This window comes from Amblyomma mixtum, chromosome 1 (genome assembly GCF_055824585.1).
Source record: "Amblyomma mixtum isolate Tamu chromosome 1, ASM5582458v1, whole genome shotgun sequence".
Classification (NCBI taxonomy): domain Eukaryota; kingdom Metazoa; phylum Arthropoda; class Arachnida; order Ixodida; family Ixodidae; genus Amblyomma; species Amblyomma mixtum.
Window position 1 is genome coordinate 34,544,341 of NC_143012.1, and position 19,084 is coordinate 34,563,424.

The 19,084-nt window shown below is 50.6% G+C and overlaps 1 protein-coding gene across 2 annotated transcripts in view; it reads right to left on the reverse strand.

Moving 5' to 3' along the window:
- LOC149365985 (uncharacterized) overlaps positions 1 to 19,084 on the reverse strand; it is a 195,152-nt gene that overhangs the window by 109,927 nt on the left and 66,141 nt on the right. Inside the window, exon 3 of one of the 2 annotated variants that reach the window (XM_089547453.1) lies at positions 17,776 to 17,848. The exons of the other annotated variant lie outside the window; for it this stretch is intronic. The gene's annotated coding sequence lies outside the window, so the exon portion shown is untranslated. The remainder of the gene's footprint in view (positions 1 to 17,775; positions 17,849 to 19,084) is intronic. 2 annotated transcript variants of the gene reach the window in all.

The following is a 19,084-nucleotide window of genomic DNA, read 5'->3' on the forward strand; positions in this document are numbered from 1 at the left end:
AGAACCCAGGGCCCACTACAGATTCTTCGTTTCGCTTACAATACCAGCAGCATTTCCGAGAAACGTGAGATTCTGCCGAAATATTTATTCCCGGAAGTATCCCGTGTTCGCACGGCCCTCTCTATTTTCTTTTTCTTTTCCTGAACGCCCGTTCGAAGCATTACGAGGGTGGCGGCTACTAAGCAAACACCCATTTGTCAGCGAAACCTCCGAGCGCAGTAACGACACCTCACTTTTAACGAAGCCTAAAATCGATAAATAACGATCAGAAGAGCAAACATGGCCGCAGAAATGGGTAAAAGACACGCCGCATCTAGCCTAAAAGCAACCGCTTAAAACAAAATCCCAACGCGCCATTACTGTCGCTAAACCTGGACAGTACACTCTAAACACGAACATCGGAGTAAAAAGGGAGTAATGTGTACTCTAGCGCAATTCCTACTGTGCACTCTAAACATGAATACGCATATATGGATGAGTATGAGGAGGAAGAGTGAAGGCAGGGATGTTCAATCGGAAGAATAAACCAGTTTAGTGCTACCCTGCACGGGGGGGGGGGGGGGGGGGGGGGGGGCGAGTACACTGTACTCTAGCACTCTTATGGGAGTAAAAAGAGAGTACGATGTACTCTAGTGCACTTAAAGGAGCAAAAGGGAGTAATCTATACTGTAGCGCACTTACGGAGAGGCGCTAGAGTACAGTTTACTCTCTTTTACTCCCATATGTGCGTATTCGTGTTAAGTTGTACAGTCCAGGTTTAACGCACTCCCTACTGTACACGTATTCGTGCTTAGTTGTACAGTCCAGGTTTAATGCACTCCCTACTGTAAACACTAAACACTAATACGCATACATTGGATTAAAAAGGGAGTACACTGCACTATAACGCACTTATGGGAGTAAAATGGGAGTACACTGTATTCTAGCGCACTTATGGGAGTAACAAGGGGGTACACTGTACTCCCTTTACCATTGTGTGTGTGTTCAGTCCATGTTTAGTGCACTCCCTACTGTACACACCAAACACCAATACGCATATATTGGAGTACAAAGGGAGTACACTGTACTCTAGCGCACTTATAGGAGTAACAAGGGGGTACACACTGTACTCCCTTTACCATTGTGTGTGTGTGTGTTCAGTCCAGGTTTAGTGCACTCCCTATTGTACACACCAAACACAAATACCCATATATTGGAGTAAAAAGGGAGTACACTGTACTCTAGCGCACTGCTGGGAGTAAAAAGGGGGTAGTGTACTCTAGCGCACTTAGGGAGTGCCGCGTAGAATACACCTTACTCTCTTTTCCATTGTGTGTGCACAGTGTAGGTTTAGGGCCATTCCACAGTTTACTCCCTTACTCCTTTCTGTTCAGAGTGCACTGCACGCAGGGCGGCGGCCCAACAATAAAATAAAAAAAAAACCTGAGACGACAACGCTTTCACCCGGCGCCACACAACGCCCGAGGTGCCTACGCGAAGCGCTCAGCTGTCGAGACGGCCGGCCGCCCGCGCGCGCGCGCATGCAAATTAAGCGTGCGCTAAGAAGGATTAAAGGCGGCTTCCGCCGGCGCGAACAACGCACACGCAGCACACGTGGTCACCCCCGGAAGCGGAGCCGTTAATCACGCGTAACACATCGTTCACAGCCGGCTCTCCTGACGTCATAAGAGCCGCGGCCCAGTTGTGCGCTGTAGTATATGACCGCCGGCGTGCGCATTCGCGATCACCGCGGAGCTCTGATAAATGATGCACCGGCGTCCGATCACGCCCACTCTGAAGGCGATATCGAGGAGAAGGCACCGGTGATATACTGTATATGCTCGGACGTGGCTATGCGTAACATTCGACGTAACGAGGCAAGCGGACACGTCATCGACGTTCCTCTCTATAAAGGTGACAGCCGAGTAGGATTTGGTAAAAAAAACAACAAAAAAACTGGGTATTGTGGGGTTTAATGTCACGGAACGACTGGTGGACTATAACTGATGCCGTGGTGGAGGTCTCCGGATTAATTTCAACCACCAGGGGGTGCTTAATGAAACATTGTTACACCGCCCCCCCCACCCCCCCTTCCCCCATCAAGACACACACACACAACATAGGCATGGGCGTCCGTCCCCCCTCCCCCCCCCCTTCCTGGAATATCGGATTTTTTTATGCACTAGGAGAAAACAACTACAGAGCTTGATTAGCACGCTTAGGTGATAGCAACTTTTCCCGTTTTGCTCATTAAGTTTCATTCTTTGTTCATAAACAAAATGCAATGCATGTTATCCAAGCCTAGAAATAATTTGCTGTTTCTAATTTTTGTTTCATGTGGGTAGTTTAGACCACAAACAGTGCCTTCTTGGTGCTAACCTACCGCCTGGTTCAACTCCGCTGAACCGAGTTTTCACGTAGCGAAAGCAGAACGCACAGCTCCGGTTTATATACCCCATACCCTGACGTCACAACCGTAAACTGAATCAGGTGACACCACGCTATTACCACGTGGCTTCTTACCGCCCTCTACCGACAACTTGAAAGGTCAAAGGTCAAGTGGTGCAGCACCAATGAGGACCATTCATGGCCGGGCAGATGTTAAATCATTACTTATCTCAAGGTCGTTTCAAGGTCATTCAGAGGATCCTGTACCTAGGAACACCACCTGCTGCTCAAGACCCCAACCCCTAAACCCCATTTTGCGGAATCAAGTTTTGTACTACTTTGTACAACTACTCGGAGGATCACGGCAAAATGTTTGTTAGCTATCCCAGTGTAGCTTTCGCTACAAAAGCAACCCCACACGAAGAGACGCACTCGCGCGCTGTCCACTCTCCGAAAGCGACAGCCCACAACGCTCCCAGCGGCGAAGTTCTGCAACTCGAACACAACAGGGCTCGCCGACGCGCATCGTCAATCTGGTTTAGCTTCCAATTAGGGCACGCGCGGGCCGCTAGAGGGGACTTCAGTTTCCAAAGCGCCCCCCCCCCCCCCCCCTTCCTCATTTACTCGCCGGCACAGATGCATGGATACATATACGTCCCTCGGTCGAGGCACACACCGAATACCCACCTACCTACACGGGGTTGGTTTACATAACCCGGGAGGGGAACAGCTGCCGACTTTTATGGCTGGACAACACGAAGACCTGCACGGCGAAGGACGCATATATGTGTCACATAATCCTCTACGTAATGAGCTCCACGAGTCGCCCTTGTTTGACAGTTTGTAAGCGCGCGTATTTATATTCGCACGCGTTCCGGCTATAAGCCGGGCCGACGGCTCGCGTGCGAGCGAAAGTTTGCGGGACTATATAATAATCACGCTCTGCCAGCGCAAATTTGAAATGAATGCCACTTAGCGAGCGAGGGAAACAAAGACAGGCGTTTCTCTTTTTCTCTGTTTCTCTCAAGGTCACCATAACAGCGAAATATGATTAAGGGAGCTGTAACGAGACGTAAATTAGCTGAAATGCCAGCAGGAGGGTACGAAATTACACGAACAACACGGACGAAAACACGGACGCAATATGTTCGCCTCAGAAAGCTGACCAGTTCGTTCCTGTCAAGTATATTTTAGGGTAGCGATATAATATGACCTAGAAACTCTACGCCAAGGGCAGCATAATGACGACAGAAAGACAAAAAAAAAGCGCATGCGTCGTACCCCATGCCGCGAAACACCTAGAGGCTCGTGTACTGTGCGATGTCAGTGCACGTTAAAGAACACCAGGTGGTCGAAATTTCCGGAGCCCTCCACTACGGCGTCCCTCATAGCCTGAGTCGCTTTGGGATGTTATGCCCCCATAAACCAAACCAACCTATACGGTCCCTTCTTTAATCCGCACCGTTATCGCCTCACGCAGAACACCGTATGGCTTTGGTTTTGCGGGCATAACGTCCCAAAGCGACTCAGGCTATGAGGGACGCCGTAGTGGAGGGCTCCGGATAATTCCGATCACCTGGGGTCCTTTAACGTGCACTGACATCTCACAGTACACGGGCCTCTATCATTTCGATGGAGGCGAAATGCGACCGGTGTGGCGGGGATCGAACCCGCCCAGCACCATAACCACCCAGCCTCCGCCGCCTCGACCGTCTAGGCGCATGCAAAGGTGAGCGACGTTATGATCCGAGAAACCTACTGACCCCCCGCCAGCAAGTTAACCTTCATTGTTGGGCTCAACGGAGAGACTTGTTGCGAAAGCAACACTACGCGAGTTGCCGAGCCATTCCGCGGAGCTGACGAAAGGCCACACTGCGCATGCGCGAGCAGTGACGTCACACGGCGCACAGCTGGCGCGCCGCCATCGCTGCGCGGGTGACTCAGAGGTGCCGCCGCCGCACTCGCCAGTTGCGCATGCGCAGTAGCGGCGCATAGCTAGCGCGCCGGGGCCGCCGCCGCTGCCGCGCGCTCTCCATCGCCTCTCTCTCTCTCTCTCTCCTCGTTGCTTTCGCAATCCTCCAGCTCTAACCAGAGCTAAACCACTGCCAATTTTATGACAGCACTTCCTGCAGCCCCCGCATCCGAGGGGAGGGAAGCGGTCGTAGCTGCGCAGAGCAGACACAAGCAACAATTTTCGCCCACGGCACGTGTAGAAAATTAATGCTCCGTGTAGCGCTCACGGAAGAGGAGAAACAAGACGCATTGTTCACACTACACAGCCTCTTCCCTACACTCGCGTCCGTAACGCGACGACGATGTAATTGTATTAACGCCGTAGCCAGCTAATTAAAACAAATCATTTTAGCTAATGCCTGGCTGGAAAAGCATGTGGGCATTAACAAACAAGCGTTAATGCCCGCAGGAAAAGGCCTAAGGCAAGGGCGAGTGCAAAAAAGTGCCCGCACGCACTGTATGGTATTAAATTGCGCGACTAATTGACGACATATGCGGTAATGCAGACCTGTATCCGGTAATGCAGACTTTAATAAAGACCGCTTCTTCCGGGCGCTGCCCTCTTGCCGCTGTTTCCACGCCAACGAAACAAACATCGAATAGACGCAAGTGTACGCGCATACAAGCCGACGTTGCCAAATAAAGGCATCGAATATGCTCAAGCCACAAAAAACAGCCAGAAAACAACCGATCCTCACGAAAGCTTCATTTTCAGTGAAAAGTATATACTCTTCTTCATTAGAACGCGGTAACCTGTCAGTACAGGCAAGGTACATTCCATTCTAACCGTGCCTTTAGCCTTAGTTAGGATATAAAAATACTTCCCACCTTCACTATAGTTTCTTTCGTCACTTGGAGTGGAGTCGGTGGTAGTGGCTTTTATTAAAGGTAATAGATAAAAAATTACCGACGATTACGTTACTTCCTAATGCGAAATTTGAGCGCAGCAAATAAGTTGTTTCACCTTTTCGATAGATTGAGGCAAAGAAATCGAGCAACACATGTATGCGCTATCACAGAATTTTTTTTTTTATTTTTCACACGTATTCGCAATTTCGGCTCGGGCGGTGCACATATACGGATCCGCCGCCACCGATCTGACTCTCTGATTGCCACCGCACAGGGGTTGCATTGGAGGAGGAGCGAAGAAAGGAATTAAGTTCGAGCCGGCGCTTTGACAACCGGAGACTCGCAGGAAGAGGGGGGAGGGGGCGGCGTGTACACCCAGCGGCACACGATGGGGGCAGAAGCGCGCGCAGCAAGCGGACAACACGATAAAGGGAGGAGGGAAGAGATAGCAGCGACTGACTGATGCCGCTGACGCCGATAGCGCTGGGGGGATGAAAGGGGGGCGGAGCTGGTTACGAGGCCGACGCCGACGACGACGCGAAACCCAGGAACGGACGCCAAAGAGCTGCGCTCTAAAATGATAGAAAAGTATGGGTGCCGCGCAAGGCAGCTGTTGTCTAGCTGAGCTGCCGTAGGCGGAAATGAAGGGGACATGAGAGAAATGACATAGGCATAACACAGATATATGAGCGCTATAGAGAGAAATGACATAGGGAGATGGATTATGTGCAACTCCGTACAAGGTCTCTCTCTCTCTCTCTCTCTCTCTCTCACACACACACACACACACACACACACACACAACGTGCACACTAATTTAGAAAAAAAAGCAACACCTTGCACATAGTATGCTTTTCGCGCAGTTCCGGTTAGCCCCAGGCACCCACGCCAGTTTCGGACGCCTGCAAGACCGACGAAGGTCTCCGATATCCGATATCGAACACGCGCGGCCCCTCCCTCGCGGGAACAGGAGAGAAAAAACTTCCTCGTCAAAGGGGGCGCATTTAAAAAGCTTCTCGGGCGCGCGGCACCGACGCAAACGCCATTGAATAACACAAGTCATCAACGACATAAGCGACCGGACTGGCGCTGGCCTTTAAAAAGCCTAGCGCGCTATAATATGCGCCGAATGACGGTTGCCAAAAAGTCGCACCGCGCTTCCTCGAAGCGCCCGCGCAGCGCTCATCCAAAGCGCGATAAGAAGGAGAAAATAACCGAGTCCATTAGGAGGAACACGATACCCTATTTCTCTGCGGATGACCACAAAAAAGCGGGGCTGCGCCCTCGTACAGGAGAAACACCACGCGTGAAGCTTTCAAAAAACTCGATGGGGTCCAGTTTCTCGGCTTCCGGAAGTGCGGACCATGGGAAGTGTAAGGACACGTGATATTTTCTTCGGCGATCGCACCTATACTTGGCGCTTTCAATGAGCAGCCCATACCTCCTGTTTCTTTCTTTCCTTACTTCTCTCTCTTTCTATCTTTCTTTCGCTCTTTCTTTCATTCTCATTAGTTCGCTCTCCTTTTCAACGACGCCGATAGCGAGCCTGATGGGAGCAGTAAACATCCATTAATGCTTCGGCTAACCAGCTTTGGACGGCAAGCTCTCTGAACGCAACACGAGAAAGGCTGGTTTGCTTTGGTTTATGGGGTAATTTAACGTCCCAAAGCGAATCAGGCTGTGAGGGACGCCGAAGTGAAGGGCTCCGGAAATTACGACCACTTCGGGTTCTCCAACGTGCACTGACATGGTGCAGTACACGGGGCCTCTAGAATTTCGCCTCCATCGAAATTCAGCCGCCGCTGCCGGGATCGAACCCGCGTCTCCGGGTCAGCAACCGAACGCCATAACCACTGAGCCACCGCGGCGGCCTACGAGAAAGGCGTATAGACGACCGGCGACATACATTCGAAGGCATGCGATGGCGCCGCTTACTGAGAGACGGGGTTGAGTAAAGAAGAGACAAAGACGCAGAAGACGAAGACGAGAGACGCTCAGACGTGGGCACGTCGACCGTCGGGTTGCTCAAGCAGACCGGGGGAACGCGCCTTGAATAAAGCGTTTCCCAACGAAGCGGTGCGTGTCGCCACGCATTTTGTATACAAGACGAAGTATACAGCGGTGCACCCTTATCTCTTCGGCAATTCGTTCGCAAGGTGCATGAGGTGCAGAGGACCGCGAGACAGGGATGCAACACCGAGAAGGTCTATACAGGCAGTAGCAGATTTGTCGAAGTCTTGTTTTTTCTTCTTCTCTCTCTCTCTCTCTCTTTTTTTCTACATTTGTCAGAAATACGGGGCTGAAATTGGGCGCCACTTTCGTAGCCAAAAATATCTAATCGAAACCTGGTTGTTGAAAGTTTTTCATTTGTTTTCTACCGTGAAAAAAAAAAAAATCAACCGTGACCACCGGCATCGTCGTGGGCCACATACAAAATGTTTCAATTCCCTTTCAAGCACGTTTGTATTGTTAGGCGTTTTATACAGCCCCCCCCCCCCCCCCCCCCCCCCCCTACGAAAAAAAAATGCGAGGTTCGTGTCGAGCATCAGTTTCCTATCAAAAGTCTGGCCCTCAAAGTGAAAAAAAAAAAAAACAATTGGAAGCATGAGCACCAATTTCGTTTCCTGTTCTCCTTAATACGATACTTTTTCTTCCCCTCGGTTTCCTTGCTACGAAAGCATTACTGCATAGTTATTACGCCTCACGCTGTGGAGAGATCGACGGTTTGTGTGCTTGTTACTCGGCCAAGAGCAACTCATAAAATATTAAAAATAATCACAGTGGCACCGAATTCCAATACGTGTTGGGAACACGAAAGCATTGGCAGATGTTGATGCCTTTGCCGGAAACGACGTCATTTCCGGTCAGGTGACGTCAGTAACCCTTCAGCCAATGGGAATGCCAACCACATGGTGACGTCACCTCCCTCCAGCCAATGGGACAATATTATGAGCAAGGACGCATTTTGAACCCACGGGGCATCTATAAAGTACGCTGTCCATTGGGCGTTGGTTATAATGAAATACTAGCTTGCTCATAATCATCATCATCATCATTAGCCTGACTACGCTCACTGCAGGGCAAAGGCCTCTCCCATGTCTCGCCAATTAACCCCGTCCTTTGCCAGCTGCGGCCACTGTATCCCCGCAAACTTCTTAATCTCATCCGCCCACCTAGCTTTCTGCCATCCCCCGCTACGTTTGCCTTCTCTTGGAATCCATTCCGTTACCCTTAAGGGCCAGCTGTTATCTTGCCTTCGCATTATATGCCCTGCCCAAGCCCATTTCTTCATCTTGATTTCGACTGGGATGTCATTAACCCGCGTTTGTTCCCTCACCCACTCCGCCCGCTTCCGATCTCATAACGTTACACCTATCATTTTTCTTTCCGTAGCTTGCTGCGTTGTCCTTAACTCAAGCTGAACCCTCTTTTTATTTATTTATTCAAGTTACTCACAGGCTCCTTTACATTGGAGCATTGTGTGAGTGGGGCAGTACATTGAAGTTAGAGAACAGCGCAAAAAAAAACAAAAGAACAAAAAACCGACAGAAGAAAAACGTTATACAATAGTTAGCAGGAGGCACTCAGTAGAATACAAATAAAGTAATACAACACACAATAATTACAAGTTTCAAAATGTGGCAACATGGAAATGGAACACGATTTGACAGTGAGGCTAAAAAGTGCACAAGTTAGTTCACACTAAGCAGCAATAAAACATTTTTCGCAAGAATACAGAGAACTGAGACACTAGGCGAGGATTGCGGTTATTTTATCACGAAATGTAGCAGGATTTCTGGTATTAGTAGCATCGTCAGGAAGGCTGTTCCAATAGTTTATGGCACGTGGGAGAGCAGACATGTTGAATGCTTTTGTATGACCAAAAATACGCGTAAAGCTGCTATGATTATGGAGGCGATGAGATGTGCGACATGGCCGTGACAAAGGTAATGTGTGACTGTGAAGACTGAAAATCATTTTATGAAATAAACAAAGAAGAGCTACGGTACGACGTGATTCTAAAGACTCAAGTGATAGCGATAACTTGATGTTAGTGACGCTGGAATGGCGGTTATAATCGCGAGCGATGAAGCGTGCAGCACGGTTCTGTATAGATTCGAGATTACGTGTTAGATACGCTTGGTGAGGTGACCAGATGGGTGATGCAAATTCTAGTTGTGGGCGGACAAACGTCTGGTAGGCTAGTTTTCGAGTGTCAGATGGTGCACCATGAAGATTACGCTTTAAGTATTCAAGGGTTCGTGAAGCCTTAGCTGTAATTTTATTAATGTGTGTCGACCAGGAAAGGTTTTGATTTAGGTGAATGCCGAGATATTTATATGAGGACGCTGTTGTCACATGATTACTGCTGAGCGAGTAGGTGAAAGAAGAGTTTGAAAGTTTACGGCTGAAAGTCATTAATTTACACTTATCAGTGTTGACCGGCATTAGCCACATGGAACACCAGTTTGTTATATGGTCTAGATCTTTCTGTAAAGCGATATGATCGGATGGATTAGAAATTCTGCGGTAAATAATGCAGTCGTCAGCAAACAAACGGATGTTAGAGGTAATGTCAGTTGGCAGATCGTTAATATATATTAAAAATAGTAACGGGCCCAGGACACTGCCCTGGGGAACACCGGACGATACTTCAGTGAGAGAGGATGAACAATTATTTATACTTGTAAATTGTTTGCGAAATGAGAGGAAATTTCTAATCCATGATAGCGTTAATGAGTCGATATTTAAAGCAGAGAATTTGGCAATTAAACGACAATGTGCTACCCGATCAAATGCCTTAGAAAAGTCGATGAAAATGCAATCAGTCTGTTGGTTATCATTCATGTTAGTCAGAATTTCGTGCGTAAATTCCATGAGTTAGCCTCCACGTTAGCCTCCACGTTTCTGCCCCATACGTGAGTACCGGTAAGATACAGCTGTTGTATACTTTTCTCTTAAGGGATATTGGTAATAATACAGAATTGCTCCTAATACAGAATTAATAACGCACAGAGAATCAAGAACGACCAAAGCGAGTTTCTTCTAAGCGTTAGTGAAAGCACAGAGCGCAGTTATACACTTCTCAGGCCCACTTCACTAAATATACTACGAGATATATAGATAATGAAGAGCACGAAGCTTTCAAACGTCAGCTTTCCCTTGTCTTTCCCTCTCTCTCTCTCTCAGCTTAATTACTTCTACGTCCGAGCTCGAGCCTAGTTCATTGCGCTACATTTCAGTCCATCCTTGAAAGCTCCCGCACTCGAACACACACTCACTCCACGTTGTTTTTGAGTCATATAAATTTGCTTTTCTTTTCAAACGGCTGCAAATCAGCTTTCCACGCGTGTTATGCGCTCCAACGACTCGCCAACAGCTGGGCCGGCAGATTCATCGCAGCCCCATCCTCCCTTCGGCGACGACCGTAAAAAAGAAACTCGACGAGCGAATCGCACCCGTGCGTCATCGAGCGCTGCGTCGCGCTTGAAAAAAAAAGTAAACAAAAGAAAAACTTGCGCGGCGTTGTTCGTGGCGACATCGGTCGACGGGGCGGCGAAGCTCGCACCGCGACACAAGACGTTTTCCGCAGCATCGTGTATAACCTGCAATGTTCGGAGTCTTCGAGCCGGTGTACAGCTACCGAAAACACCATGCATGCCTGTTATTACCTAGGCGCAACGACTACCATAAATCGTGCAGTGTCTACCACACGTACTAGACATACAAAAGGCTGGCCGGGTGTCCACTACGCATGCGCAGAGGCAGGTGTGCGTTCGCAGCCTGCCCCGTCTAGTCCGTTATGCGTCCACTCCACACGCCTCCGATACGCTAAAGCTAACTAGGCTCGGCGACTGGACACTTTAACGACCCATTAAACTCCACGTATCTCTCTCGTTCTCTTCGTTAAAACACCCAACAACTAACCCTACTTAGCGGCAGTAACCTACCCGACTATTATAAACGCCCAACTCCCACGCCGACCGTTCGGCGAGCTTGGCGCCCCCATGCGGTCGCCGCGACAACCAACACAGGGCCGGCCCGCTGAAGCAAGTGAGCGTTTAGGAAGCCAGGAGGAGAAGAGGGAGGGTAAAAAAAAAAGAAGGAAAGGAGGCGGGACGTGCCGCTAACGTAAACGCTACGCAGCGCGCCAGGCCCGCGCACACGCATGCATTCACGCACGCGCGCTCCCGGCCCAGGCAACAAATCACCGGGCAAACCAGCTGCGCGCGTCGTATGCCTCGCGCTAGGCCTAACGGAGTGTGTGGTGGGACTCTCGGAAAAGAGGCGGCGGCGGGAGCTCACGGCGCGAACAGAGCAGCGGGGGGAGAGAGCCTCGGCTCACGAGCAACACGGTTCGAGACGGAGGGCCGCGTCTACTACATAACGCTGGCGCTAACCGCTTAGTCATAATTGACCGTTACCTCAGACCCGCCCTATGGCCAGCCAGAACATCACGGAGCGGCAGATCGGCTTGTCAAAAAGTTTCTTCTGCAGAAGCGTTTACCGAGAAAGAGCGCGGCTGCGGCAGTTATGCGCGGAACACCTGTGAAGAAATTCCACTGGCATTAAGTAATAGCGTAACTGCAAGAGCGAAAGAGGGCGCCAGAGTTGAGGCCCTTATAACATATGTAAAGAGCTTTGTCTTGTCAATCGGCTAATACAGTGAAATCTCGGTACTACAATTTAACTCTCCCCCCCCCCCCCCCCCACTTCCCTCCTTTTTTTTGAAGCTTATGCCTAGCAGCAAACTAGCCGAGGAAGGGAGAAAAAAAAACTCGTTTAATTAGAATTGATGCTTCGGTTTCTTGAAAATGCTATACGTCGGCATCCCGTTAATTCGAACTCAGAAATTTTCGGTCGCTTTTCGATTTCTTAGTACCGGCATTCCAGTCTTTTTCCTCCGAAGCACAAAGCGGGAAGGGAAGCACTTCAGATAGTGACGCCGGGCAGGAACGAATAAACACGGAATACAGTTGGAACGGTGCCGTTACATTCACCCCGATCACCTTGAACGTCACAGTAACCGGCGCGTAGACAGGATGACGGGGGACTCGCAGAACACAAGCGCTCTAACCCGTGCCCGCTCTCTTCAGACGACCTGACTCCGCGCAGTCTATTCTGTACTAGGCCAACACAAAACTGCTGTCACGTTGAATAGTGGCAACTATGCACGAAGAGGCCCATGATCGCCCCGTCCCTGCATAAACAATAACTCCCCCCCCCCCCCCCCCCCAAAAAAAAAAAAAAACACACTGTTCATAAAACTTCATCCGGATACAAATTTCAGCCCTTCGAATGCCGGATCACACTGGACGACTTTCGTTTTTCTAAAAATACGCGTTCAGTCGTAGAAAGCAGCCATAGTCACTGACGCGCACGTCTTCGACATCGCAAGCGAATTCGTACGCGCAAACGATGCGCACTACACACTGCCCTCACCAGCACAGCTCATTGGTCCAATATTGGAAATATATTGGCAAACTTCAGTCCTAAATTGGACCAGAGTGAAACCATCCCTTTGCAATACCGGGCCAATCGCCTGCGCTGCTTGGGGCGCGAACCCTTGACAACCTACCCATGCTACGCTAAACTATAACGGGCAACTGCGGCCACACTGTGAGACTGAACATTCCTCGAAAAGGCTCATATTTCCGGTTTCCTTAAAGGTCTATAGACACCTAATTTTATTGGGCATTTTCTTCTATCAAATGATGCGTTAGACATTAGAATATATGTATTCCTCCAAGGCATTCGCCTACGTCCACTAAACAATTTGTAACTGAATTTCTGTTCTCGCGCTGTTTAGGTTTCACCAAGCGAACGATGGCTGTGACGTGTAGTTGGTGTTTAGGTCCCGTGAGGCACTAGAAAAACGCTAATATAATCGCTGATACGCAGTTTTAACCCACTACGACACTTAAGCCAGCCTCTCTCAAGAAACTGGAATGTCAAAAAATGCCTATAATCAATCATGCAGCATATTTTTCATTACCCACGTGACCTAAACGTCAAGCACACGTCACATCTATCATTCGGCAGTTGAAACCGAAACAGCGTCAAGAAGAAATTTAATTATAAATTACTTAGCGGTCGCAGAGGAATTCCAAGGTGTGCTCAATGTACAGTCGGGGACAAAAGTCTCCGGACCACGTGTTCCTCTAACGAAGCCGATAGCTCTGCCATTAGTCGGTGGCTGGAGACCACACTTGTGGAGGTAAAAGTTCAATTTTTGTTCTTTCATCTCCACAAGTGCGGTCTCTAACCGCTGTCTGATTGTGAGCTATCAACTTCGTTTGAGGAACACGTGGTCCGGAGACTTTTGTCTCCAACTGTACACCAATGCCTAACGCATCGTTTGAAAGAAGAAAACACGCAAGCGAACAATTGGTGTCTATAGTCCTTTCTTTACGAGCACGCGCTCTAAAGGTGAGCTAGAACGCGCCCAAAAGCAACACGTGGCTGGTGCTAACGTATCATCGTCGTCGCTTTCCTCGGACAGAAAGGCCCGAGCTGCTAAAATGGGGAAAAAAAAAAAAACATGGAGCGAGCCAACTGATCCGCGTATGAAAGAAAGCACGGCGCGCACACGCCAAGCGCGCTCCCGACGTCCGCGACAAAAGAGAGTTTTAGCTGAGCGTTTTTACGGCCAGCGGCGCTGAGCGGCCCAGCGGATACACCAGCGGAGCGTCGAGCGAGAAAAGACTTTTAGCTCGGCGGGTCCGGAACCCGCCCGAGCGGAAAAGATCGGCGCGCTCTGTTGCGCCATCTCGTGGTCAGAATTGGAGCTATCGTAATATGAATACGCGTCGCGCTTGTTTTTATTATGCTATAACTGCGGAATACATGTAATTTTCTTTTGTTTTCTCTATATTAGTTTAAAATAGGGGTGTTTTGGATGCAGTAGAGGAATATTTGTGTTAGAAAAAATGTTTGCGACTGCGACGCTACGAAAATGAAGCCAAGTGCTAACCGCCAGGTCAGTTGTTCTTTCGCTCGCTTTTTTAGTTGCTTCTGCTCGGCTTATATCCGTTTCCAAGATGCCGAAAAACATATTGCAAGATCCGCTACTCCTGTCGAGACTTAAATGGTCCGAGATAGAAGATCGCTGCGGTCGTAACCGACGAAACGGCGTTGCCAGCGGTCGTGCTGGCGGCCGCCATCTTGAATACCCATACACGCCTGCGCGCGCTTACGCACGCTCGCGCGCTCCGCTGAGGAAGCCCTCCCAGCGGGGCGCCGTAAACGCGCTCGCCGCCCCAGCGCACTGCGCATGCGCAGTGGCGTCCGCGCTCGTCCGCTCCGCTCCGCTGGCCGTAAAAACGCTCAGCTAAAACTCTCTAAAAGCGACGACCAACGGAGGGCAAACATTCAAAATCTCCGCTCGCGGAGACGGACCACCCGGGCAGCAGAGTAATCACCGGAGAGACAGGCCGGACGACACAACAAAACGGCGAAGCAGGGAACGGAGGAACAACACCGGGAACGGGGTAAAAGCCGAGCTGCTGCCCCACCCGTCAACGCAGCGACGCGTTTGCCGAACGCACACAACGGGGAACAGGCGAAAGCCCGCTTCCGCGCGTCCGAGGTTGAGAAGAATATCCAGGAAAAGCGCGCGGGGAATAACAAACAAAACAAAAATAAACAGAAGAATTCTCGGGCGTACGGTTCTGTTCAAACAAAACCTCCCTACTTCTATTCTTCACCCACGTGCGCCACCCAAGGGGGTGTCCAAGTATCCCCTTTCTTCAGGACGTCTAATCCGATCCGGCGATTAGCGGGCAGCAGGACGACGAAGAGATGGAGGGGGGGGGGGGGGGGGGGGGGGGGGATATGAAGCGACGACCACTAAGACACGCGCAAAAGAGAAGGGGTACGAATGCAGAACCACCCAGAGGCGCACTGCGGGCGGGGCTATTATACACTTTTACAGAAGCCCGGCAGTTTACCGAACAGATCAAACAGAGATTATCCACGCTCCCCGGCCGTGGAGCCGGATTACAGCCCGCGGGGATTAGCCGCCGGACCGAAGCCGGATTAGCGAGGCCGCACTCCCTAGGAGACGAAAGGGGTGCGCGTCTCCAGAAGGAACAAGGTTCCACGAATAAAAAAGAAGACCCTCTCTACTCGGTGGCGAGTAGGATGCCACAGTGATGGCTGTAAATCTTTACCCTCCACTCCGTCCCACGAAAGCTCCCTTTCCAACGACCACACGAATCGCGCCCACCTGCACAGAATAAACCTGCAGAGGGGGATTTTCGCCACAATGCCACCTTATTTCACGGCCTACCTAGGACTTTGTGCTTACTTGCAGGTGCCGCGAGTTTCAAATAAGGGAGGGACACAGCACGCCGACGGTGTTCCCCGTTTTAGCCAGAAGGAAAGCCCCCCCCCACTCCTTGAGACAGCTATCTCAGCGAATACATCCGCAACGTCACTGGCTGCTTCCTCGGCGCCGACGTGGGGTGGGGGGGGGGGGGGGGTGGGGGGGGGGGGGGTGGGGGGGTATAGAAGACAGCCACGATGACGACAATGGTAACGACGCGCGAGGACACGGAAGTTGGCTTCCACGCTCTCATCCGCGACAAAAAAAAAAAAAAAAACTTCCGCGCCGAGCAACCGTGACCCTGCGTTGGCGGACGTGTGGCGCGACCGTCACGAGACGGCGCCACCGACGCCTAGAGGAGGAGGACGAGAACGTCGCCGAGAGCCTTCGAGGAATCGTTTAGCGCGAGAGAAAGGGATAGGGAGAGAGAACGATACGGAACGCGCGTTCTCGAGAAACGCACGGAGGCTCGCTTCCTCTATTCTTCGCTCCAGTGACAAACAACAATGGTACGGCAGGCATCGTGTTTACGAGTAGGCGCGCGCGCAAATTTGTATGGGCGCCGGGCCAACAACACCGCGTGCCGGCCGAAATTCGTGTTTCTGCGCCTGGAAGAAAACGAATAATAGTAAAAAAAAAAAAAAAAACGATCCCCCCCCCCCCCCCCCCCCTGGGGTCTTTGTCTATTATTTTGTTGATTCCTTCCCTTCTGCGACGAGACGCACGGGTCTGCCTCGCTAAATTCATTCAGCGTCGTGGAAGCGACGCCTGTAGGAAGGAAATCGACAATTCCCGACGCTCTTTTCACGGATTATAATGGCGCACGACGGATGGCTCGCACCAGTGATTCAAAGAACCGCGATGATAGCCCGAACGTATGCAGGTGTCCCGCGGGACTCCGGAATACGGCATAAGGCACGAAATGGCTTAATTTTTTCGGCTGCATAAGTATCCGTTTTTCTTCTACGATCCGATGAGCTTGAGGAAAGTGGGTGATGGTGGGACCTTCTCGGGAAGGGATACAGGTCTCGGCTTATGTTTCCCGGGTATGGGATCACATCATGGCGCTGAGGATGAGGGTAGAGAGATGTGGGGGGGGGGGGGGGGGGGAAAGGAAAGCGGAAATACAGTTGTACCTGACTACAGTCTCTTTTCCCTTCCACTGTACAAACGAGTGCTCAGAGATCACCTAGACAACCATGCAGAAGTGCGTCTCAGTGGTCGGCTTTAATTCACCACCTATGCTCGGTATCGACACGACGGGCAAATTTCCGGCGGTGTACAGCTCAAGGCTATACTCCGACCGGGAGACGGAGACAAACCCGACCTCATCTACACTTGCGATTACGCAGATATGAGTGGATGCACATAGTTTAGGAATCGCTTCGTACGCGCCACACGTGCGGCTCTTATAAGCGGCCCAGGCGGGCCGCTCATATGTGGCCCGTACGCCACCCACTTTGGGAAAGGCATTCCGATACAACTCAAGAAGGAAGCGGCTTTTTCCCATCGAAGGACATCCTTCCAGCCAGTGGCGTCGGCCTATTCTCATTGTCCTGCTAGCGTGACAATGCAGGGAGTGGCAGATGAAAGGGGTTAATCCCCTCCCTCCATAGTAGGGGATAGAGCCCTCTCTCCATTGTGGCACAGCTCCCTGCATTGTCACCCTGGCAGGGTCATGAGAATTGGCCGACGCTATTGGCTGGAAAGGGGGCCCTCTGAAGGGGAAAAGCCGCTTCGTTCTTGAGTTGTACCCGACTATAGTGAAGGCAAGGTGAGGCAGGGCCACGCAAATCGAAGCGACAGGGAGAGGACGCCGTCTAGACAACGACGACGCGCCACAAAGTAGGAGGGGGTGGGGAGGCTCTCTTCCCTCACCGTATACGCAATCAAGAATAATCGGGGGCTATATTTTTTCCTACCGTTAGCCAAAGCCGCGGCGCTTTTTCTCAGGGAGCGGATACAAAAATACACGTTTCGCTTCGGTTTCGCCCACGCCACCCTTTACCTCCTCACCAATTCCTCCTCTCCCGGTGACCAGCTCTGTCAAGCCTTCCTTCTCACCCCCCTCGCTCTCTCAAAGCATGGGAGAGGGGGAGGTCGTCGCTTGGGACCCCGACTCACCGGCACGAAACCTGGCGGGATGCCACACAGACAAGCGCGGGAGCCCTGCCGCGGCAACGCGTGCCGATGTACAGAGTGATACAACGAATACTCACTGTTTCGTGCCGACGCGACGATACACTTTGCAGCGTTCCGCTTTAGGACAGGCAGTCACGCCGAGCCAAAAACCTGCGGGCAAGAAGACGGGAACGGAAGACGCTTTAAATGAAGGCGAAACAGAACAACAATAAAAACAGAGACCAAGTGGGATAACAGTAAGCGCATATTTGCCATTTTAGGCAAACCTTGTATCTTGAATTCTATTTTCGTTACATTTCTATACACAGCACGCCCCTCCAAGAATAACAACGAAGTTACTACGAGTGGCGATGCTACTGTCTGGTACTAACGGTTCGGTAGAAACAATCTGCCTTATTCAGAGTGCCCGGAACACAGAAAAACCTGTGCCGCGCAAAAAGGCGCTTTTTTTTTTTAATTTTATTTCCTTAGTTAAGCTTTTCCATCGGCGCATCATATCGCGCCGATGGACCATAATGGGCCATAATGTCTCACCATGAAGCCTCTGAGCGCCGTATCGATACAAGCGCTTACACTAGAACAAATAAGCTATCTGAACTTCCCCTTTGTGGCAAGGTTGTTGTTTTTTTTTTTCTTGTCTAGCAAATGCGACAGCACGGTGGCTTTTAAGGGAAAAAGAACGTTGCTCCTAATGCACAAATAACGAAGGCATTTGCAGATACACAGACAGGCAAGCAGCCAAAACCTTGCTGCACGACTTGGACTACGACAGCATGTGCACATCCTTATAACAAACAGTCTGTGCAAGTATACAGCCGGGTACTTGGTATCCCCTCAAGACATCGAATCAGAATCAGCTTATTGAAATAAAAAGAAAATGTAAGGCGGACAAATTTATACAGAAGGACGTCTCGCAGTCAGTGACTGTACTGGGACCTCATGCTAGGCTTTCAAATTACCAGCGGGGGCACCTTCAATGGCATTCCCATTTCGTTCCAACTAAAACACTCGCGGACACTGCCCCAAAAGAGCAGAAACACCGTCATCGGTCTCTGCGCCACTCAAAGAACCATGGCAGGGCAAGCCTAATGGCGCGCTGTACAACTAAACCATACTAACAGCTCGCAAATGACGCCGTCGGAACAGAGAACCCGAAAAGTGACGCCATTACCAACGGTAAAACTCCACCAGCTTACGCAGGACTATGTCCACAGGAGACACCAGCCAGGAAATCAGGCACACTGCTAAGCCCAAGTGCTAGCAGTCATCATAACGCCATTCTTACACAGCGAGCCGTAAATTTCAATTGGAGCCTATGGATAAGGGCACAACGAGCCTACACCAAAGGGTCTGCGCGCCGCAGCTCGAGACGGGGGCTCCTATAGT